General features: G+C 43.1%; 1 long non-coding RNA gene across 1 annotated transcript; it reads right to left on the reverse strand.

The window, feature by feature from the left end:
* Positions 1 to 4,367: 4,367 nt before the first annotated feature.
* Positions 4,368 to 8,370, reverse strand: LOC144588091 (uncharacterized). The gene is made up of 2 exons (XR_013543435.1): positions 7,400 to 8,370; positions 4,368 to 6,599 (listed from the first exon to the last, which is right to left on the reverse strand). It is a non-coding gene; the product is annotated as an uncharacterized LOC144588091 (long non-coding RNA).
* Positions 8,371 to 24,632: the final 16,262 nt, after the last annotated feature.

Consider the following 24,632-nt stretch of genomic DNA (forward strand, 5'->3'; position numbering starts at 1 on the left):
TCGGAGTATTAAAGCTGATCCAGATAAAACAAACAGGAAAAGAAATATGGAAAGAAGAACATTTCAGCTTAAAGACCTTAGTGGATGCAACACAAACATAGAGAATGCAATACAACGTCATTATTTAGAGCTGCTATTCACAAAATCAGAATTGTCATTATGCTGCCCAGGATCCAGTAAGAAAGAAATAGCAGTAAGAAGAAATATCCTGGGAATATCCTGTATCCCCTTCTCATCTTGAGAAAAGGATGGGAAGGTGCTTGGATTTGCCTCCATGTGGAGGAACAGAAGATATGAATGGTTGTTGCGGGTTTTCCAGGCTGTGTTCTTAAGGTTTTTCTTCCTAACATTTTGCCAGTCTTTGCGGCCAGCATCTTCAGAGCACAGACAGCTTTCTGGCTCCTGTCCTCTGAAGATGCCAGCCACAGAGACTGGCGAAACATTAGGAAGAACAACCTTCAGAACACGGCCCGAAAAACCCACAACAACCATCGGATCCCGGCCGTGAAAGCCTTCAAGAATACAGAAGGCATGAAGTTACAATTTAAGACAGAAATCAAGGCATGTATCAGGATGGAAATGCCACACTGACAGATAAAATGTCCCATCTTCTTATCTCTAGACTAGGTCCTAAGTTTGCTCGCAAGTGTTTTTGAAGGGACCTGGTCAATATCTTTGTGAAAGATCAGCCAGACGCCTCTAGGTGTTGGTGTAAGTTGCTGAGGATAATTAATGAGATGTGGGGACACTACAGTTGTGTGCCTGGACGAGGATCTGATTACAGTACTAAGATGCACCCAACACCTTGGCGATTAGCCTCAATTAACTGTGGCAAGTTATGCAAACCTTACATGAACACCAACAGGCTTCGGACCATCACGTACACAGTGTTTTCTGGATGACCCCCCCTGGATACTTGCTTATGCAGATTTTGAAAGAGCTGTTAAAGATTAGTGAGGCATTACAAAGACTTGTTTCATTGACTAACCTTTTCTTCCCTCCACACATCTGACTATGAAATATGAAAATGTCATGCCCAGATGTAGCCTACGCTCAAAAGTATCATCTGCTAATATGAGAACTTGCCACTGGCCATCCTATTTCATAGTTGCCATAAACATGAAAACACATCCTCCTTGACAGGTGTATGAAGGTTTATTGCCTTTAACTTGCCTTTAATATCTCTTCTTCCTTAACGAGTCTTTTCTTGCACAAGTGATCTTGCTAACTTCTTCTTTTTCATTAGGAGAGCCGTCTGGTGTCATTACTCCTTCTAATCTAATTTTCAGAGTCAATTATGATTCCATTATCTGTACAATTGTACCTCACTCTACACGCATATAATGTTTAATCTATGAGTTCCAGGCTCTGCAAAGTAATTGCTGCCCATTATTTAGTATTTATTTGGAAATGAAATGAAAGGATTTAGCATGCTGCAAATATCTGCATCATGAAATCGATGAAATCAACTTTATTAAAACAAATTAGATGAAATGATTGGCTTTGAAAAGAAAAAGGTCCAGGAGACCTTTCAGTCTCTCCTTATTCACAGAGATGGGGAAAGTTGGCTTTAAAAACTCCCAGAATATTGCTGTCAGCAGAGCCACTGGGAATTCTGTCCATTTTAGTCCCCCCCCCAAAAAAATCCTGATTTTTCTCATCTCTGCTCATTCTTGGAACAGTTCAGGGAAAAGGGATATATTAAAAAACAGCGGTAGTTTTTGTCCAGATGTGTTGAGCTATAAACTCCATCTTCTCCAGCTGGCCTATCCAATAGCCATGTGTGGTTGAGGATGATGGGAGCTTTAGTCCAACCCATCTGGAGAAGAGCAGGCTAGTGAAGTCTAACTTTATGGTACATTATGTGGTGCCACATTGGAACAGATTTATAGCAACCCAGCTGGGCTTTCAAGGTAAGAGAGATATTTTGGGAGGGGTCAGGCAGGGATTACGACCCAGAGGTCCTGAGTCCTAGTTCATCACTCCATCCATTAGACCACAATGGACATCCACAAACCTAGCACTATGTAAAATACTGGCACTGTACATAAATACTGGTGTATCATGAGTCTGTCAAAAGAGTAGTGTCCCTCTTCTGCCCAGCTAATTATCAGGTGCTAATTGGAATTATATATGCTAATGCAGCAACTGGTATGTTGTTGTTGTTGTTTAGTCGTTTAGTCGTTTCCGACTCTTCGTGACCCCCTGGACCAGAGCACACCAGGCCCTCCTGTCTTCCATTACCTCCCGGAGCGGGGCCAAATTCATATTGGTTGCTTCCATGACACTGTCCAACCATCTCATCCTCTGTCGTCCCCTTCTCCTCTTGCCCTCACATTTTCCCAACATCAGGGGCTTTTCCAGGGAATCTTTTCTTCTCATGAGATGGCCAAAGTACTGGAGCCTCAGCTTCAGGATCTGTCCTTCCAGGGAGCACTCAGGCTTGATTTCCTTTAGAATGGATAGGTTTGTTCTCCTTGCAGTCCAGAGGACTCTCAAGAGTCTCCTCCAGCACCACAATTCAAAACCATCAATTCTTCGGCGGTCAGCCTTCCTTATGGTCCAGTTCAGCCCCTTCATGGATTGCTGCCTTGTCGTGGCGAAGGGGCTTGAGTAACTCAGAGAAACTATGGGCTATGCTGTGCAGGGACACCCAAGACGGACAGGTCATAGTGGAGAGTTCCAACTAAACGCAGTCCACCTGGAGCAGGAACTGGCAAGCCACTCCAGTATCTTTGCCAAGAAAACTCCACGGACAGAAACAAAAAGCAGCAACTGGGAAATCAAGTTTAAAAAGCAATTAGTTACAGTTATAGTACTAACTCTCCAATAGTTATGCTTTCAGTTCCAATTTTTTCTCCTAAGTACTTCTTTATTTTCCTGTTCAGCAAAAAAAATCGAAAGAGTTACTTTCAGTTGCTGTCAAGAGAGAAGAAGGACAATACTCTTCCGGAGAGGCTCATGATCAGGAGGTTTGGGCTGAGGAGTCAGTAATATGCTAACGATACTAAGCTCTACCTCTCATTTTCCACCAGTCCAGGTGAGGCGGTTTCTGTGCTGAACCCGTTTCTGGACCTGGTAATGGACTGGGTGAGGGTTAATAACCTGAAACTCAATCCAAACAAGACAGAAGTGCTGTTAGTGGGTGCTTCGCCGGACAGGTTGGAGGGCCATTTCCCTGCCCTGAATGGGGTTACACTCCCCCTAAGGGACAGGGTCCGCAGCTTGGGGGTGCTCCTGGACCCCAGTCTAACTTTGGAAGCCCAGGTGGACTCAGTGGCCAGGGGCGCCTTCCTTCAGCTGCGGAAATTATACCAGCTGCGGCTCTACCTGGAGTCTCATGACAGTTACACATGCACTGGTAACATCCTGCATAGATTACTGCAATGCGCTCTACATGGGGCTGTCTTTGAAGATGGTCTGGTGACTGCAACTGGTCCAGAATTGAGCTGCACAGCTGGTGAGTGGTGGAGCTGCTAGAGATCACATCAAGCCAATTCTGTTTAAGTTACATTGGCTACCAGTTGCTGCCCGGGCCCAATTCGAAGTGCTTGTTTTGGCCTATAAAGCCCTAAACGGCTTGGGCCCTGGATACCTGAAGGACCGCCTCCTTCCTTATGAACCTACCCAGCAGTTAAGATCTAGCCAGGGGGCCCTTTTGAAAGAGCCGTCCCTCAAGGAGGTAAGAGGGACAGCTTGTACACCAAGGGCCTTTTCGGCAGCTGCCCCCAGACTATGTAATGCCCTCCCGACTGAAATTCGTCTGGCGCCGACGTTGATGACATTTCAGCGCCAGGTCCAAACCTTCCTGTTCCAGAAGGCTTTTAATTGAAATAACATCAACTGTGGGTCCTGATGCCAATTTTTAGAGTGTATATTTTAATTGTATTTGAATTGTTTTTACTGTATTTAAATTGTTGCAAGCTGCCCAGAGAACTTTGGGTAGTTTGGGCGGCCTATAAATTAAATAAATAAACAAACAAACTACAAATGCTGGATTCCAAGCTTGGTGATGACTTCTGCTATTATTATAACTAGGTGCTGTGGGGAGTGTCATGAGGCAGATCCTTGCTCCGTGTGGCCTTTTCTGGCCTTTCTCTCTCCAGTGTAAGAGGTACCACCATTGCTAGTCCCACACACTTCATCTTACAGGACAAATCCAACAACTAACAAACTCCACTGTCCATCAGAATGCATTCACGTACCAAAATATTGAGGCAAGATGTCGCAAAGGGCCTTATGGGGCATGACCTTCTAACACAAGGAGAAAGTAGGAGAGAAAGACAGAGGAAAACAGTATTTGGTATTCAGTTCTGAATCTCTAGACTATGACTGGCTAAAAAAAGAAGTTGGGGAGGAGAGTTTAATTAGACATTAGTAATTTAGGTTCCGGCTCTGGGTGTATCAAAGTGTATCAACAGAGGCCCTTAAGAGGGAAAATGCCCCATAATTCACCACTTCCTTTCTCTCTTTTTTTTGGTGCTAGATTTAAGTAACAGACTTAGCAAGACGGGGCATATCACCATTTGACAAAATAAAAGCATCATAATTCACGGCTCCAAAGCTCTTCTCAGGAAAGCTGTATTTTACAGCTATTGAGGCTGTGCCTATGAAAAATTACTGTTTTGTTGTGTGTGTTTTTAAGAACAAGCACCCGAGGCTACTTGCATAGAATATTAACAAGCAGTAAATAATTTTAAAAAATTATAATAATAACCTTCCTATTTGGAAATGAATTTAGGCTGGTTTTTTTTTTTTTTTTTTTGTTATTGTTTGCTACCCCATCATAAACCTGCTCTAATCAACATCATCTCCACAGGTGAATCCGTGGGCCATTTTTCCATGGGAAGAGCCAAAGATTACAGTGGACCCTCGACTTGCAGACGGCTCGATTTACAGACTTTTCGAGTTACAGACTTCTCTGGCCACAAAATTTAGGTTCGACTTGCAGCCGGAGGATCGACCTACAGACCAGAAAAAAAACCAAAATAGAACAAAAATGGCTGGTTACAGGATTAATCGGTTTTCAGTGCATTGTAGGTCAATGGAGACTCGACCTAAAGACTTTTCGACCTGCAGCCACCATTCCAATACAGATTAATTCCATAAAGGGTCCACTGTAGATGGGTTTTCCACCCAAGATTTCAAGTGGACTCATAAATTCCATAGATGTGCCCTTAACACTGTGCATCAAGTCGATGGTCACATTGATGCTGAAGGCAGAAATCGAACTGGAAATTGAACCAGAAAGTGGAGGTTGGTTGAAAGTGTCGGTGTTCAAGCATATCCTGTTGCCAAGGTTCATAAACAGGGATGCTGCAAGATAAGTAACTACATGACATCATCTAACCAACATGCATCCTTTCCCACCACTACATCTGTGAAGTTTTGGGAGGAAGTGGAATATTTTCTTTATGTAGCAAACACTCAATAGCAAGCTACTGTATGCAGGCTGTTTCTCAACAATTTTAAAATTTAGAGATAGTGGATCTTTCTTTCTTTTTCTTTCTTTCTTTCTTTCTTTCTTTACTCCATCCTTTCTTTCTTTCTTTACTCCATCCTTTCTTTCTTTCTTTCTTTCTTTCTTTCTTTCTTTCTTTCTTTCTTTCTTTCTTTCTTTCTTTCTTTCTTTCTTTCTTTCTTTCTTTCTTTCTTTACTCCGTTCTTTCTTTCTTTCTTTACTCCATTCTTTTTTAATTTATTTCTTTCTTTCTTTACTCCATTCTTTTTTAATTTCTTTCTTTCTTTACTCCATTCTTTTTTAATTTCTTTCTTTCTTTACTCCGTTCTTTTTTAATTTCCTTCTTTCTTTTTAATTTCTTTCTTTACTCTGTTCTTTTTTAATTTCTTTCTTTTTTAATTTCTTTCTTTCTTTACTCCATTAGTTTTAAATTCATTTATTTCTTTCAAAAATATTGTTAAACCACTTTTCTCCCTAAAAGGACCCAAAGTGTCGTTTTAAAAATGGTATTTAAAAGCGAAAAACAGTAATTATAGAAATATTTTAAAAGAATTAAACAAGTATTATATTTAAAATGGCAATTCAAATCAATACTAAAAGTGCATGTAAAAGCAAGAAAGCACAGCAATCCATACAAACCCCCTCTTGGACAGGTGCGCACAGTGGAAAAGCCTGCCTGCAGAGAAAGGTCTTGGCCTGCTTGAGGAAGGACAGCAAAGATGGGGCCAAGCTGGCTTCTTGTGGGAGGGAGTTCCAGAGTCTGGGAACAGCTACAGAGAAGGCCCTCTCCTGTGTCCCCACCAAGCATGCCTGTGATGGTTATGGGACTGAGGAAAAGGCCTCCCCTGATAATCTTCATGCCTAGACAGGCTCATAGAAGGAGATGTGGTCTTTTAGATAGCTTGGACCCAAGAAAGAGTGGGTGCAAAAATGTCTCATTTTTGCCTGTTTTTTGAGTCTCACCATGCTGAGAGTTCCGGTTAAAGTGTCCCTCTGCACCACTGAGATGTCACAGCTTCCTGGGAAAATGGGATGGTGACCTGGTTTTCCCTTTATTTCATCTTCCATTTTTTCATCCATTGTTTCAAGCCACAAACTGCCAAATTCTGCAGAGTTTAATGTATTTTCCAGGTGAATCCTGCTGTGAAGGAGTAGGACCCAGTGTGCCGTCCCCAGAAGAAGAAAGCCCGAAAGACGCGAGTGGCTGTACAGAAGGGATACTGGTAGAAATAGAGAGTGAGGAAGAACTACAGAGGAGGCCTACCGAAGTGTGCTTGGTGGATGAGGGCGGAGCCGAGATGGACTTGATCATGTGGGAGGAGGTGAAAGGGGAAGGAGAAATTGCGCGGGAGTTTAGTTGGTTGGGAGAAGGAGAGCTGGGCAGATGTACCACGAGAGGGGTGCAGACGGATTGGCTGAAGGATGCCAAGAGCCTAGCAGACGGGACCCCAGGTGCCCAAAGCTTACCGGGAGGAGGAGGACTACTGCCTGAGCCTCCTTCAACTAGCGGTCGTGGTAGGACTTACGAACCCTTGGAATGGAGGGTCTCGGTCTTCCCGGTGGGCTACCATGGTGGGGGACGGAGAGTTATCCGCCCGGGTCCCGAGTTCCAACAGAAACCCCTGGAGGGGGATTGGGCCCGCCACCCCTGCTGTGGGACCATATGCGCCGTCAGGAGTGCGCCTTTAAGACCCTTGACGGATCGCGAGCGGTTTGGCCCGGCCCCTTGGTAGATGAAGAGATGTGTCAGCCAGTTGTTAGACCGAAGAAGTATACTCTGTTAACCGATGAAGTTCTGAAGGATCCGTTCGATCCAGTGGAGTTAAGTGTTCATGCTAATAAAGTTGTTATTTCTCAAGACTCGAACTCGCCTCCGCGCCTGTTTCCCGCCTTTACCACCCAACCCCCCCCCCCGGCTAAAGACGAACCTTGTCACACCTGCACAGAAAACATGGCCATTCCATGACCCATGGAATGGATCCATGACCAACTATGCAGCTTTGCATTCCTTCCAGGAAAAAAGAATGAACCCAAAACATCTGAGAAATCTGATAGCAGTTCCCAGAAGATTTTTCAAGAAAAAAAGAATGCTGCACAGTGAGATTTCATTGTAAGAAAAGAGTTAACCATTCCTTATTTTCAAAACAACGTTCCTTTATGTCTTAGATGGATCAAATTTTTGGTTTTTATGCTCCTTTATCAACCAGATCATTTCATGGAGAGTTATATAGTTAAATCCAAAGATATCCAGTGGCAAAATTTAAAAATCCAGAAATGGGAGCGTGAATTGATGCTCCATTTTAATCACTTGAAGATGTCTTTCTGTTTCCATTTTCTGCTTCATTTTCTGCAAAAGATGACAAAAAAAAAGAGAGAGAGAGAGCAGGCTAAGAACATTTCTTTAAAGCGGTCAGTGTCTGAAAGCACAGAACCAGCATCAACTGATGAACAGCAGCCCAACACAGAGCATGGAAATCAAACAATTTGTTGTTTAGTTATTGAGTTGTGTCCAACTCTTTGTGACCCCATGGACCAAAGCACGTCAGGCCCTCCTGTCTTTCACTGCCTTCCGGAATTGGGTCAAAGTCATGTTGGTCGCTTTGATGACACTGTCCAACCATCTCGTCCTCTGTCGTCCCCTTCTCCTCTTGCCCTCACACTTTGCCAACATCAGCGTCTTTTCCAGGGAGTCTTCTCTTCTCATGAGATGGCCAAAGTACTGGAGCCTCAGCTTCAGGATCTGTCCTTCCAGTGAGCACTCAGGTTCATTTCTTTCAGAATGGATAGGTTTGTTCTCTGCCATATCATACAGAAATGCTGGCTCTATGGCTTGGAAACAGGGATAAGCACCACCTCCTTGAGGAGGACACGACTGGACGAAATGTCAAGGGGAATCTTTACCTTTACTTTTACCTTCATACACGAGGATTAAATGATGCCTTACAGATCTCTTCTCAAGCCTAGAACAGATTTCCTGTAATGTCTCTGGCTACAGCTGTGCAAAAGACCTGCTTCGAAACCGTAGAAATTTGCTCTAAAAATCCATCAAGCAAATTTCACATGGCATAAGGAAGTTTAATTAAACTAGGTGTCATAAACTGCAACAAGTTGATTTAACTAATGTAATTTATTTTTGCAATTTACCATGCTATGGATGTTGTCTTGATTTAAACAGGGCTGGCTGGGGGAATCCATCATGCCTAACTATGTGTGCATTCGGTAGATTATTAAAATTAGTATTAGCTTTATTAGATACCAAGCTAAGTAGCTATTTAAAATGTCCGTGTTCTATTCCTTTGATTTGTGGATCCCTCCATTTGCACAGCACTTTAAATGATCCAGGACCCCATATGGGCATAACACAGAAGGGACATCCTATATTATCTACAATGTAGATATTTTTTTTCTAGATAGTAGTTAACAATGGAATTTTTGGATTAACTAGTCTACAGATATACTAATTCTCTATTCTGGGAGTTCTACCTAACTTGCAGGCATCTTTGTGAAACTGTGTTTGCAAGATTCATCAGTAATAGAGATTGGCACCAAAAAACAACAACAAATACAAATCAGAAAAAACAACAAACTGGGTTGGTTTGTGGTTCAGTTCAGGGATCCCGTTTTGCCAAACTAGCAGCAGCACAACAGAAAAAAGTAGCCCAACAACCCCAGACACGAAGGAAGAACCAAACCGAACCCGTTCGCTTTTCCAATTGGCTAACCACAAAACACAAACTATCATGAACCACCATTTTTCAGATTCGTACTTATTAGAGATGGAGATATTTGTATTTTTATATGAATACAAATACCCCCGCACAGCTGGAGTTAAATCGGGTCCAGCCCCTGGGGCCGGACCATCCACTCACATGTCCGCCCCTGCCACCGGCCCCGCTGTTCCTTCCAATCACTCTGGAGCACCCAGTTGGCTAGCTACTCCTCAGCCTTGCAGGGAGATGCATCTTCCCTCCTTCCTGCAGGAGTGGCTAGCCGACTGGGCATTCCAGAGTGATTGGAAGGAAGAGTGGGGCTGGCGGCAGGAGCAGACATGTGAATGGACGGTCTGTCCCCAGGGGCTGGACCCTCGTTGACTCCAGCTGTGTGGGGATATTCCTATTCGTATCAAAATACGAATAGCTCCATCTCTAGTGTCCAACTCTAATCAATAGTAAGCCAATAGTCCCGTAGAACCGTTACAGTTGCACAGGCTTGTATGTTTTGGGCCATGAGGCCTCAGACCGAAGGACTGCATTGGAGACGGGCATTCTTGAGAGAGAAAGGCTGAAAAGCAGCCCAACTAATAGAGGCATCATGGAACAGCCATGGCCTTCGTGCAACAACAGTAGCTTTGTGCTTTCTTCAGTGTTATATGCGGGCCATTCTGCCATTGCCACTGCCCTGGCTGCCGCTGCTGCCACTGCTACTGTTCTGGCTGCCACTACCACTCACTCCTCTTGATCATCTCGGTAGAAAAGCAGCTGAGCTACAGAGGCATTACAAGTGTCAAGAGTTCTCAGAATCTGCTTGGAAGACCGTTCCAACTGCGGGCAGCACCAGCCTCCTACTATATGAATCCATTGCCTCCCTAGGGTTAATGCCAGGACCAGCTTTGAGAGCAAAAGTGATCAGAGTTTCCAAATGATAGATTGGGCTGCCCCAGTGGGGGGTTCTCCTGCAAAACAGCATAGAGGACTATTCTGATCTACTTCTGCTAAAATGAATGGGACAAACTCCAGCCTCGGTTATGAAGGACACCAGGGCAGGCGGTGATGTTGAAAGATAATTCTCTCTTGTCTTTAAAAGCTGTGGATCTGCCGCTGTTTTGCTAGCTATTCTCCACGATAAAATCTTTGAGAAGGCCTAGTCCAAATCAGGAAAAGAGATGAGAGAAATTCTTAAAATACCTCCTTTTCTTGGAAGATGCAACGTATCACAGCGATAGCTTATCAACAAACTGCCTGCCGCTGTGGGTTAATGAGATTATAATCAGATGACAGTTGTTATGTCCTTGACGAAGAACAAACGATTAAAAGAAAGGTTGTTCAAAACACTGTAGCTGCCTTAAATGTGGAACCGCGGAAGGCTAAAAAACCAAATGGCCAAAAACGTGACTTTATGGCAGAGTTTAGAAAATCACTTTAAAAAAAAAGCAGGGGTGTAAATCTTCACTTAGTTTGTTCTCACAGTTGATAATGATAAATTTCAAAAGTTTTCTCCCTGCTGGGTATGATTGTAAGATATATATGTACGTATCGTATTTGGTCGCCTTTTTGTGAAACTTTTGTGGAAGTGTGTGGGAGATTCCACCCCTCAAAACCCCAGTAATTTGTACAAAATGCAGGCTTTCCGTACATAATGCAAGCTTTTGACATACAAAAAACCCGGAAGGTTTTGCAAATATTGTTGTGAACCAAAAAGTTCTAGTCTTTTCACTCTAATGTAAGAGCAAAGAATCTAGCAATAGCTGCCTGTCTTTTCAACATTCCGGTGGAAAAAATTGCAGGTATTCATTATAATAATAATAACAATAATGTGCCATTAAGTAAATTCTGACTTATGGCTAAGATTTTCAAGGCTACAAGCCATTGGCCCTTGATAGACTGTCTTCCTGTCTACTTTACTGTTGTCATCTAAACTCCAACAGTGTATTAGGTAGGAAAATGTTGCACAGTGTGAGTCAGCAATTGAACTAGGAGGTTTTCTACTCCACATTTAGTAAAGCCTCACATCCACAACTGTAATCATGGCTAAAGAGTTAGAGTCTGTCCATACTCTCCCTGACAGGGGCTAAACTCAATTATCCATAGGATTCCCTCCCAGTTCTTCCATTCTGAGATAATGAAGATGATTATTATCCTTATTCAAAAATACCAGATAGAATCGATCAAAATTATAAAAACATTGATTGGTATTCTATATCAGATGATGATGATTTATACTTGAGCCATGTGGGAACCATTGGTATATGCGGGGATGAAATTGAGAGATGGGGAACATATAGCTTGGTCCAAATGCATGGTGACCCCTTGGGTTGTGTACCAAGCTGTTCTGTTTATTTTTTATTTTTTTATCTGCTGAGGGGAGAGTGGCTGGAGCCAGTATACGCACTTGGAGAAGGAAAGGTCATGCCCTTCCGGCAGCAAATATTAGTGGGCAGACATGTTGCTCTTCCAACTGTAACGTTTAGGTAAAGGTAAAGGTTCCCCTTGACATTGAGTCCAGTCGTGTCCGACTCTAGGGGGCGGTGCTCATCCCTGTTTCCAAGCCGTAGAGCCAGCATTTGTCTGAAGACAGTTTCCGTGGTCACGTGGCCAGCACGACTAGACACGGAATGCTGTTATCTTCCCACCGAGGTGGTACCTAGTTATCTACCCACATTTTTACATCCTTTCAAATGTCTAGGTTGGCAGGAGCCAGGATGAGCGACGGGAGCTCCCTGCGTCGCGTGGATTCGATCTTACGACTGCCAGTCTTCTGACCCTGCAGCACAGAGGCTTCTGCAGTTTAACCCGCAGCACTACCATGTCTCTTTTTCCTGTAACGTTTGGTGCCCTCTAAATCTCAGCATCCTATGCCACATGCCCTGCTCATGTTAGTTATGTCTCAGCCCAGAGAGGGAGATATATGCTTCTCAATCCTTTACCTTCAAAGCTAAGTCATGGGCAAAGCTTTCTTTCATCTCCTCTCCACTGTAATGTTTAGCAGTGCCCTCAGGAACGTCTTTGAGGTACATGCCCAAAGCACCCCTATCAGAAAAAAATGAGACATCTTCCAAAGGATGCAGAACTGATTCACCATGCTTTGAAGTCAATGATACAATGCTCAAGAACTAATGATGCTTTAGGTCCAGAAATTTAAAATTAGCTGTGGGAAAGCCCTCTGCTTTTTAAAATTATTATCATTTCAGTAGTTTGCTCCCAAATCCAGGTGATGTCAATCAGCAACTGGGGCCCCTCAAAGAAGGGAATGTGCAAAAGCTTCTGAAGCTGCTTGAGTCATTCTGTCTCTCTCTCTTTCCCCCCCCCCTACACACACAAGGAAAGATTGGGGGTAAGGCATGCTTAACTGCTCTCCTCCATCTCCTTTCCAAGCTGGAATGGTCCCCCAGAGCTCTGTGGAAACACAAGCAGCTGCCAGAGAACCCTGGTGTAATTTTCTTTTAATTAAGAAAAAGAACTTGTGCTGAAATGGAGAAGAACAAGGCTAAACAAATAATACCATATGGTTGGAGACCAAGTAGACTCTCGTAGTTAAAAGGCACCCGGAATGGATTAGCTCAGCCTGGAGGCAGATACTTTAGCGCTGCATGGTATAAAATGGCTCCTGGATAAAACGAAAACTATGACACTTCTTGATTTTGTTTTCCTGTTTTTTTCCCCCATAAGAGCAGCTTAGTTTAGAACTGGCAGCTGCCTAAGAAGCAAGTTACAGTAATTGCCTGTCTAACCATGTATGATCATCTCTGATCAAAGTGTGGGGATATGACTCTCACAGGCTGCATCATTCCAGAGGTATAGGCAGGAATTTCATATCATGGGCTACCAGATTATCTATCTATCATCTGCCTGCCTGCCTGCCTGTCTATCATATTTGCCGGCGTATAAGACGACTGGGTGTATAAGACGACCCCCCAACATTTCCACTCAAAATATAGTTTGTTATATACTCGCCATATAAGACTACCCCCTCTTCTGAACACCTTCCACACACCAAATAAAAGGTGCTATTCATTGTCACCATTGTATGGCTGCAGCGCGACTGCAGCACCTCCGCCCCACCCCTGCATCTCCCTGTGACTGGCACTAGTGTGCAAGTGCGCATGTGTGAGCTCTGCGTAGACAAGGGGCGGGGCGGAGTGCCGCTGCTTCCCACTGAGCAGAATGGGCCAGTCACGTTGAAAAGACTGGCACCCTTGTCTCGCTGCTGATGCTTGCCATGGTCGCGCTGGATACTGCGTGATACTGTATGGTATGTAGAATGAGGTGGGCAGGCATTGGGAGGCTGCTATGGGCACCGGGCGAGCATCAGAATGCCACTATGGGCAGCTATGTCTATCCCAACAGAAGTGCACCCGGCGTATAAGACGATCCCCCACTTGGAGGCATGTTTTTCAGGGCAAAAAAGTAGTCTTATACGCCAGCAAATACAGTATCTATCTATCTATCTATCTATCTATCTATCTATCTATCTATCTATCTATCTATCTATCTATCTATCTATCTATCTATCTATCTATCTATCTATCTGTCTGTCTGTCTGTCTGTCTGTCTGTCTGTCTGTCTGTCCATCCTTAAGAAGGACCCGAGGCAGCTTACATCATTAAAAGACAGTATTTAAAGCTAAAAACAGTAAGTACACAAAATCAAACAAATACTACTCTAAGAAATGGCAGACAAAAGCAGCACCAAAAACACATTCAAAGCAATCAGGTACAATCATCCATTTTAAAGCTTCTCTTAAACAGCCAGTCACCAAGGGAAAGCTTGCCTAAAGAGGAAGGTTTTGGCCTGCTTGACGAAGGTGGGGCCAGCCTGGCCTCCTATGGGAGGGAGTTCCGAAGCCTGGGAGCTGCAAGGGAGGAGGTCCTCACCTGTAAAGGCGGTCCTGGAGAAGTTAGTAAAACCTGCAGGTTCCACTAACTTCTTAAGAAGGGCTAGGAAGCTCAGTTGAACCACCTTCCCATCTTCCCCAAAGTAGCAATAGGTCCGTGGCACTGTAAAAAAAGAAAAGAAAAGGTTAGATGCAGCTGACTGGCACTGCTCAGTATGTAAAGCTAGGAAAAATAGGTTGGACTCTGGGAATTATTGTCCAGATACAGTCGTGCCCAGTTGGACAATTACCTCACTCTACAACAAATCCGCTTAACGTTGAAGTTTTTGCGATCGCTTTTGCAATCGCTTCATGATGTTTAGATGGGGTTTTTTTGCTTAGCGATGATCAGTCCCCTGCTTCGGGAACCGATTTGTCACTTTACAACAATCAGCAAACAGCTGATCGTCGGGTTTCAAAATGGCCACAGGATGAAGAAAATGGCTCCCCGCTGTATTAGGGATGGATTCCTCGCATTACAGGCTCCAAAAAATGGCCGCCGTATGGAGGCTCTTCGCTGGACGAGCAGGTATTCAGCCCATTGGAATGCATTGAACTATTTTTAATTTCATTTGACAACGATTTCGCTCTACAGCGATTTCGCTGGAATGAATTAACATAGTAAAGCGAGGCACCACTGTATTTAACTTTTCCAGGTTTTGGAGCTGAGGAAAGAGAATTGCACCCCTACCCAACCACCCAATGGGCACAAAATCCTCCTCTGTTCTCTTCGCCCATTTGCAGATAGTAAACAAAGACTTGCATAATTTTTTGCAGATAAGAATGACTTTGTTATACATAGTCTTAAAATGTCTAGAGATTTCAAGAATTGTGAAGCTCTAGAATCCAAATATAGATGATTGGTATTTTGATATTTATCAACAGGTCTTATCCATTATATGAGATGCATAATTAACCAATAAGGAGTGGTCTACTGTGAGGAGACTTGAAGCTAATTCTGCTCGGTGGACCCCTGAACATTTATCCCCTGCATAGTTGCAGGTTTTTAAGCCAATAAATTTCCACACTCTGGCAATATATTTTTCTTGGCATGTGACAAAGAGAGCCATTTTCTCTAGTCTAGTTCTCTAGGCTAAGCCCCCTGCCTGTGTAACCCTGCAGGAACAATCTAATGTGGGTGGAAGATAGAATGGCAGGTACCATCTACATACTGGTGAGGCAAAAGGCCCCTGAAGACACCTCCAAACTTGCCTCAGTGGTGCCATCCAAATGTTGACTAGGAGAGGAGACAAGACATTAATGATGTTTACCGTCACCAAGTGGCTTGTTGAAAGAAATGGGAAAATCTGTGGCATGAAGCAAGGAGAACTCTCTGAGGTAAGATTCCTCTTGGAAATCTCACTTTATATAACGAAACACATGGCCAACAATTTGAAAATTGTCTGCACGGTTAACAAGGCCAATCACCAATGGCGGATATCATCAACATGCCAAGAAATGCGGTTTGGTTCCTGGAAATATGAACCAGTAAAAAGAGGTACTAACTGTGTGCGTTAGCAAATGATGATGGGCATTTCTCAATGGAATAAACGGATTCTTGTTCCAGTTGTAGCCAGAATGGTGAAAATTCAGCGCTCTCAAATACTGCATGAGGGAAAACTACTACAAACAGCTGTCATAATCTCTGTAATTACATACCAAAACAATTTTCCCGGTGAAATCCTGACCCTACCAATTGAGTGGAAATCAGACTCTTTCTTTGTGAAAGGACTTCAGTGTAAATGTCACCATCTGCCAGCACTTTTCTAAATGTTTGAGAATTCATATGCAACCTTTGAAATGCATGAGAGAAAAACATTTGATGGAGCACTTATGACAGCTAAATCTGCAAATATTCACAGTACGCCAGTGAAACGGTCTCCTGCTTCCCTGAACAAATACCTGGAATGGAAATATGGGCATGTATTACGACGTCTACGTTGGCTTAGGCAAGTTGTGAGAATGGATGATGATCGCATTCCAAAAGATCTCCTGTATGGAGAATTAGTGCAGGGAAATCACCCCAGAGGGAGACCACAGCTGCAATACAAGGAGATCTGCAAGCGGGATCTGAAGGCCTTAGGAATGGACCTCAACAGATGGGAAACCCTGACATCTGAGCGTTCAGCCTGGAGGCAGGCAGTGCACCATGGCCTCTCCCAATTTGAAGAGACCCTTGTCCAGCAGGCCGAGGCAAAGAGGAAGTCACAAAAGCAGCAAAATCTGGGAGCTGGACAGGGGACAGATTGGATTTGTCTTCAGTGTGGAAGGGATAGTCACTCTCGAATTGGCCTCCTCAGCCACACTAGATGCTGTTCCAAGTCCTCCATACAGAGCACGTTACCATAGTCTTTCGAGACTGAAGGATACCTAACTTAAAATTACTCTTCTTCTATATCCTTTGGAAGTTTGAATTTCTGGAGAGGAGCAACAGGAAGTGCACAACACAGCGGACAGGAAACGAGAGTGACTTGCACTTCCTGTTTTTGTGCTTCTTTACAATTGTCTGAAAGTTCCCAGAAAGGACCAAAGACATTCTTTGCACAAAGAAGGCCATGGGTCCCTAGCATTTCTAGCTAAAAAACAACCCAGAAAGGTAAAGCAAGATGTGACATTAAAGCCACTTCTAGAGCCCCTGTCATAATAGCTGATTTCCACAGCCGGACAGCAAAACATGGATGAATACAAAAGCAACCACATGCCTTTAAATTTCCAAGAAGCACTAGATGAATCAGAATTCTGGCTCTTGGGGCAATTTTGTATGTTCAGAAGAAGGTTTATGCTCCTCGCCCATGATGAAGATGCATATGCTCCAAGTCAAAGAATAATTCCTGCTCAGGGGTTAGGTTGAGAGTTCAGTTCCCCACTGCGCCTCCTTGACAGGCGGTCAATGATCCAGAAGGTCCCTTCCAGCTCTGCAGATCTATGACTAAGACTATCTTCGTCTTCAAGTAACAGAGAGACGCAAATCACCATTTCAGAAAATATAAAAGCAAACAAACCAGAAGGAAGTCACTCCCACATCCAAGTGATTCCCTGAAAAAGGATAGGCAACGTAGTACCCTCCAGATTATTTCTATGGCAGATCCCACAAGACCCATCAAGCAGGGTGGGCATTGTTGTCCAAAACAATGGGCAGGAACCAGGTTGCTTACTGTGGCTCTAAAAGAATGAAAATTCCAAGAGGGAAAACAAAATGGTGCATATGAACATCAGTGGATAGTGGTTGCACATTACAGAGCTCTCATGACCATCTCCATTATGTCCACAGTAAGGGCCTATCAGAGAGAAGTTGCTGGACTTCTACAGGTTGACACTTTTTCAGAGAACGTGTCAGAGCACAGTATCTTCATGAGAGTGAAAGAACAGAGACCAAAGGAAGTAGCAGTTCCAGATAGGTATGGGATTTTTTTTTTCATGACAGCTACCAGAATCCAAGTTCTCACAGGAGCTTCAGGGTACAGAGAAGGACGTGGGTGGAACTTTCTAAGCTTCATGGCAGCTGCAAAGCATTACGAGACAATCATTGTTGGGTCTTTTTTTAGAGAGGCATCCTGCCCAGAACCTAATGAACAGAGACAGTATCTAGTTGTGTCCATGTAAGTCATTTCATATGGACTCTTAGAAATAAATTGGGATTTACTCAGAGACTCCTTGGAAAACTTGGATGTTTTGGCTAAAGTCACTAGAATTCTAGCTAGAAAAATGCTTGCTGAATTAAAAAATTATGCCGTGTTGGGGAAACTGGTGGCCCCTCCAAGCATTGCAAAAATGCTCTAAGAAGATACAAGTGGACTTCCTAAGTCCAAAAAAAAAAAAAAATCCAGAGAAGATAAAAATTTTAAGTGAATATAGGGATGTTTGAAGAGCTGACTGGCTTGCTCAGTGATGTCAGTATCTGGCTGCTGAGCCAGAGGTTGGGAGTTTGATTCTTCATTGTGCCTCCAGGGAGAAAAGCCAGCCTGGGTGGCCTTGGGCAAGCTTCACAGTCCAAGGATGCCTCCAGAAGAAGGGAATGCTAAAACCACGTCTGAATATTCTCTACCTAGAAAACCCTGAAAAGAGTCACCATAAGTCAGAATTGACTTGATAACCCATGATGATGATGATGATGATGATGATGATGATGATGATGATGATGATGATGATGATGATGATGATGATGATTCAGGGTGCTAGAAGGGCAGAAGTGTTGGGGCTCCAAAAATGGTTCTGGGAGAGCAAGTCCAGCCCACAGGTCACATATGGCTTACTCCTTCCCTCAGGCCAATGTCCTCTGGTTCAGAGAATAAAGCCACAGATTTGGAGGAAGAAGTCTCAAACGGAAATGTGAATTGTTTTCGGCACCTGCCCTGAGCAGCCTAAAAGCTCCTCCAGCTCAGGAATTTGTCTTAAGGCTACCTCTCCACCCGAAGGAGTTTGTCTTCTGTATTTGAAGACAGGCTAATGGCCACTTACCTCAGAATGTTATCCTTGAGGGAGTAGGGCATGCTGCCAAGGGGGTTCTGGGAGACGTAGTCCAGGAAAGTAACTTCTCCGTGCTCTGAAAAACAGTAGCTGTGCAGTAGCTCACTCTTAGCCTTTCAATCTCTTTGGTTCCATTCCCATTAATTTGAAGGTCCACATATTATACTCCGTAAAAGTCAAAGTTTTAACTAGATGCTATCACTTCCTTATTTACAGATACCGAGTGTTCTTGACCCATTCCATCAAGCATAATCAAAATCCTGTTCGTAATGCACTGAGCTCACTTTATCCCCAGATGGCCTCCGATAATTACTCAAAACCAGCTGGCCAATCCAGATGGCACCATGTACACCAGTCAGCCGTGCAGAAGCGTCTCTGTCTGAGCATTATTGGAGAGCAGCAGACTTTAGATTCATTGCCTATTGTCAACATTGTGCCCACCTGCTGTAAATCTATCGGTTTAGCATCCCACTCTTTTGTTTTATCCTAAGAGTACCCAGATCGCTGTTGAGCTGAAGTTAACACAGATCTTACACTTTATTTGTGTGAGATGGCATCCGTGGGCCACCTGTCAAAATGGTAACTTTTTAGTAAGACAGCCATTTATAGATGATCTTCAGTATCGAACAGACAAGCCTGCGAAAAGGTTTTATTTTAGCTGAACTTGGCTAGACCTTGCAGTGGAAGGAAGCAGCTGGAATACTCAACTCTGTTGCCAACGGTAGGGTCGATGGGTTCTCGGTGTCTTATACCCCAAGGTATCAGGGGGGGGCAACCCTGATGCAAAGGGGTGTGTCCTTATGACATCAGATAGGGCAGGACTGACAATGGTTGGTCAGATGATATGCAGATGACACCACTCTGATGGCAGAAAGTGAGGAGGAATTAAAGAACCTTGTAATGAGAGTGAAAGAGGAGAGTGCAAAAAAGGGTCTGAAACTCAACATAAAAAAAAACTAAGATCATGGCCACTGGTCCCATCACCTCCTGGGAAATAGAAGGGGAAGATATGGAGGCAGTGACAGATTTTATTTTCCTGGGCTCCATGATCACTGCAGATGGAGACAGCAGCCCCGAAATTAAAAGATGCCTTCTTCTTGGGAGGAAAGTGATGACAAATCTTGACTGCATCTTAAAAAGCAGAGACATCACCTTGCCGACAAAGGTCCGCATAGTCAAAGCTATGGTTTTTCCAGTAGCAATGTATGGAAGTGAGAGCTGGACCATAAAGAAAGCTGACCGCTGAAGAATTGATGCCTTTGAATTGTGGTGCTGGTGGAGGCTCTTGAGAGTCCCCTGGACTGCAAGGAGGAGAACAAACCTATCCATTCTGAAAGAAATCAACCCTGAGTGCTCACTGGAAGGACAGATCCTGAAGCTGAGGCTCCAGTACTTTGGCCATCTCATGAGAAGAGAAGACTCCTTGGAAAAAAACTTGATATTAGTAAAGAGTGGTCTTAATCAACTAGATAGGTGGGGTATAAATAAAATAAATAAATAAAATAAATAAAGTGTGAAGGCAAGAGGAGAGGCGGACAATAGAGGACGAGATGGTTGGACAGTGTCATCAAAGCTACCAACATGAATTTGACCCAACTCTGGGAGGCAGTGGAAGACAGGAGGGCCTGGCGTGCTCTGGTCCATGGGGTCACGAAGAGCCAGACATGACTAAACGACTAAATGACGACAACAACGACAATGGTTGGGAGGCATAGAACTTTTCTGGGCCAATTCACTGTGGAAATAAGTGCAAGAGGAATACAGATAAAGATGCCCAGAGTCCTGGTAAAACCCAGCAAACCACGTAATATGGCAACCTGGTGCCAGGACCAAAAAAGAGTCTCTTTCTTGGCAGGCGGCACAATTTGCTCAGCAGGTGCAGGGTTCGCAGTGTTTCTGCTCAGGACAGTGTTCTACAGTACACACGGCAGGTGGAGAGTTTTTCCAGACCCTAAGATTTGCACCTTTGCAGCATAAGGGAAGCATCAGTTTAAATCCCGTTTTTTGGTGCAGTAAGTTACAGTATAGCAGATCCACTGAATCAGTGGATGTTTGGTGAGACAGCTCTTCTGTAAGTTCCATTGATTCAAATGGGCCTACTTTAGTTGCAACTTAGTGAGTTACAGCTAGAGTAGGCCCAATTGAATCAAAAGAACAAAAAGTGGAATTGACTCCTCAAATCTCCCCCGAGTCAATGAGCCTACCGTAGTGTCACTTTGTGCAACAGAGCTGCTGAGCTCAAGGGGGAATTTTTTAGATTTTACAGTCAATCTCTGGTCTCAGGAAAAAATGCACAACTATGGCAGCTGCTCAGTTTATTTATAAGTATAATACTACAGATAATTATCTCAGTTTATGTGTATAGCTTCCTATTATTTTCACTGCACTTGTAAATATCATGCCTGGTGAGAGGCCCTTTTCAAAGTCAAAGCAATTTTTTTAAAAAAAATCTGTTCTTTATTACTTAGTAAGAACATGTGATAGGATTATAACTTGGTCTTGAAAACTGAAAGAATTTTGGATTACTTTCTTTACTCGCTCACATATAGGGTCAAACTACAATATTATATCTGAGTTGTGTTCATAACTTGTCTAGAATGAAAAACCAAGAACCTAAAATGACTTCTATAATATAAATTGACATTTATTTATTTATTTATTTATTTATTTATTTATTTATTTATTTATTTATTTATTTATTTATTTATTTATTTATTTATTTAAAAAATGTTATTTATTTATTTAAAAATAACAATCTGGGGAAGCATTAAATTTCGGAAGGGGGTGGATTTGCCTTGGGAACTTCTGACACCTCCTGGAATGTCTTGGGTAAAATCCAGAACAAGCACAAAACAGAATAGTGTGGATGTGTTTGGTCTGTCCACCAGCTTTAACCAAAGGCCAAAATACTAAGTGAATCAAGCTAATTGGGACCCATTTGTATAAAGCCTGGGATTGAAGCAAAATTGCAAGATTTGATTCTGGAGTGAAATGAACGAATTTTCGGATCAGTTCGTGTCCAGAGCACAAATAGAATTTTGTGATGCCGAAATTACTTGAGACTTTAAAAACAAAACAAAAACGTTGAAGGCACCTAATATACAATGTCCTGAAATCTGGTAGATTTACTCCTTCTTTAGGATCTATCATGTCTCCGGATTTCATGGACATCAGTCTTAAAAGCAAAATAGTTGTAGTCGTGTGGGTTTTCCAGTAAAAGTCAATGAGAGAGAGGCAATCCAAATTTGCAGCTCAATCCAGTTTGAAGCCACAAGCTGTGAAGAAATAGTTCAAGACCAAATGGGATCGGATCCAAATTCCTGAGTTGGCCTCCAGACCGAATCAGAGGAGCTGTAAGTAAACAAAACTGGAGAATACAAGCTGTGGTGTCTAGGTAAGTCACAGTGGAAATGAATATTCTCCAGGATGGATATACATTTCATACATAAAGGACATCTGTTAGAAGCCTTGTGGTGCAATAGTTGAACTGCAGTACTGAAGTCAAAGTCTCTGCTGATGGGCTCAGATATCCGGCTCAAGGTTGACTCAGCCTTCTGTCCTTCCAAGGTCAGTAAACCTAGCACCCAGATCATGGGGTGTATAGCCTGCCTAACTTTTTTAAAAAATGTAAACCACTCAGAGTGGCCTTGGCTGCCAGATGGGCGGTATATAAATTAAATAAATAAATCAGAGAGTGCTTTAAGGGCTATGGAGTGATATATAAACAGCACACTTTGCTGTGCCTCTTCTTATCTCTTCCTTGAAACAGAAAGACATCTAATAAAAAGCTATTTTTAAAAAAAAAAAACATATGTAGAACCAAATGTTACATGTTTGGCATTTTGTTAGGTTGCCCACTCTTCATTGTGCTTAAAAATATTCAAAATATTTAATAGCAAATGTTGATTATTCATGCTGCATGTGTGTCCAATGAAGAACCTCTAGAGCAAATGAATAAATCTTTTTAAAAACAATCTTATACAAATCAATCTTATTTGCGCCATAACACTAGTTGTGTTTTGTGCCTGCATTGGAGAATTGCACATCCTTTTCTTCCCCTAGTTCCATGACTGATTTTGCAATCAGAGTGTTCCTGTTGCCCGCTAAGGAGGGCCTTTTGCCAGCTGGACAAGTTTATAAATTTGCCTTTATGTTATAACCACAGGTGAACAGGTGGATTGTGTTATCATCAAAGGTGAACAGGACTCAAGCCATAAAATGCATAAAGCTGAAATACTTTGGTTGTGTACAGTAGGGCCACGGTATCTGCGGGATCAGTTCCAAGCACTCTCACAGATGCCGGAAACAGCGGATAAGCAAAGCACTTACTTCCAGTTTCTTTGGTATCTGCATAGTTGAGAGAGACCTCTGTCCCAGTCTTGCCAAGGTCTGCATTCAAGAGACCTAGAATCATAAAATCATGGAGTTGGAAGGCGCCTATAAGGCTATCAAGTCCAACCACCTGCTCAGTACAGGGATCCAAATCTAAGCAAATTTGACAGAAGACTGCTCAATTAATCTTGGATTGGTTGGTTGGTTGGTTGGTTGGTTGGTTGGTTGGTTGGTTGGTTGGTTGGTTGGTTGATTGGTTGGTTGGTTGATTGGTTGGTTTGGTTTGGTTTGGTTTGGTTTGGTTTGGTTTGGTTTGGTTTGTTTATACCGCCCATTTGGCTACCAAGGCCACTCTGGGTGGTTCACAAGTGCAGCAATAAAAGCAGTAAACAAAAACAAAATCAACCAATAACAATAATGACCAAACAAATTATGAAAGAAACTAAAACAAAATACGTTAACATAATAACACAGCCGAAGAAGAATAAAAGTTTAATGAAAGCATAATGAAAGCATGGCGAAGGGCTGAGTATTAATTATTAGAGGCACTATTGCATCAAGATGTTTTAAAATCCAGAAAAGCCTGTCTGAAAAGCCACATTTTAATGATCTTTTGAACGTTTCCCAGTGAAGGAGCCTGGCGAATTTCAAATGGGAGACTGTTCCAAAGTTGTAGGGTGACCGCTGAGAAGGCCTGGTTTCTGGTTTTAATTTGCGGGCCTCTCTCAGGGTCAGGACTCTCAACTGCCCAGTTTGAGAAGCTCTTACGGGATGGGCAGATCGAATCAGAAGGAGACGTTCTGACAGCTATTCCTCCAGTGCTGGAGTGCTCTACGCCTCCCAAGGTAATTTGTCCCACTGTGGTCCTGCTTATCGAGAGATGGCGTGTCTTGGTATAATACAGGTCAGGGTATTACTTATCCATATTCTCCTCCCCCTGACTTGAAATATATGGAAACTTCGAAGCCCTTTCTCTAAGTCGCCTGAGCTTTTTGCTGAATTCAACAGTGTATGACAATAAAGTAATGGCAAACAGAACCAACACCTACTCCAGATGATGGCTGGATTCTCCACAGACATGCTCTCTTCGAGAATTAAATTTGCAAAGCAAAGTTTTCTGTGGGTCTGATGAGTACCGCAGATGTAGGAATTTGACTGGCTGCGTATTTGAGGAGATAGGGAGCTGTACTGGCAAGGCTTGCCGCATCTGGCATGTGAACTGAGTAGTTTAAAGATAGCACCGCAGGTGGCTGAAACAAAGCAATGTAATACTTCCGCTGCTAAATACAGATTCAGTAATATGACCATTTTTATTGAGTTATGGAGTGTGTGTGTGTACAAAGGATATGCACTTACACACACAAACATTCGCATTCACAGAGAGAGAGAGAGAGAGAGAGAGAGGATGCGTGATGTCTGTACCAAATACCTAAATCCAAACTAAATATGAGATATTTGTGCATTTCCAGGGTGACTATGGACATCCAGAGTGAAGAGCCTGGATGTACACATGGGGCGGAGAAGCACCTTCCATGGATCCCGCATGTTGTTTGGCATCTGTGGGCTAAGATGTTAAAATAAAAAAGACATTGCAAGCAGGGAAAGAAAAAGGAAAGCTAAGGAATATGCTGAATTGGTACCAAGAGAAAAGGAGAGCATGCTCTGTCGTCTTCCTTCTGTTTTCCCACTTCCAGCCATGATGCATGAGTGCCAGATTTAACCAAGAGGGTCAGGAGGTTTTGCTCTACCTGGTGACCAGCAGATCTTTGCTCCATCTCATGAT

The sequence above is a fragment of the Pogona vitticeps genome, chromosome 3 (genome assembly GCF_051106095.1).
Source record: "Pogona vitticeps strain Pit_001003342236 chromosome 3, PviZW2.1, whole genome shotgun sequence".
NCBI classification, from domain to species: domain Eukaryota; kingdom Metazoa; phylum Chordata; class Lepidosauria; order Squamata; family Agamidae; genus Pogona; species Pogona vitticeps.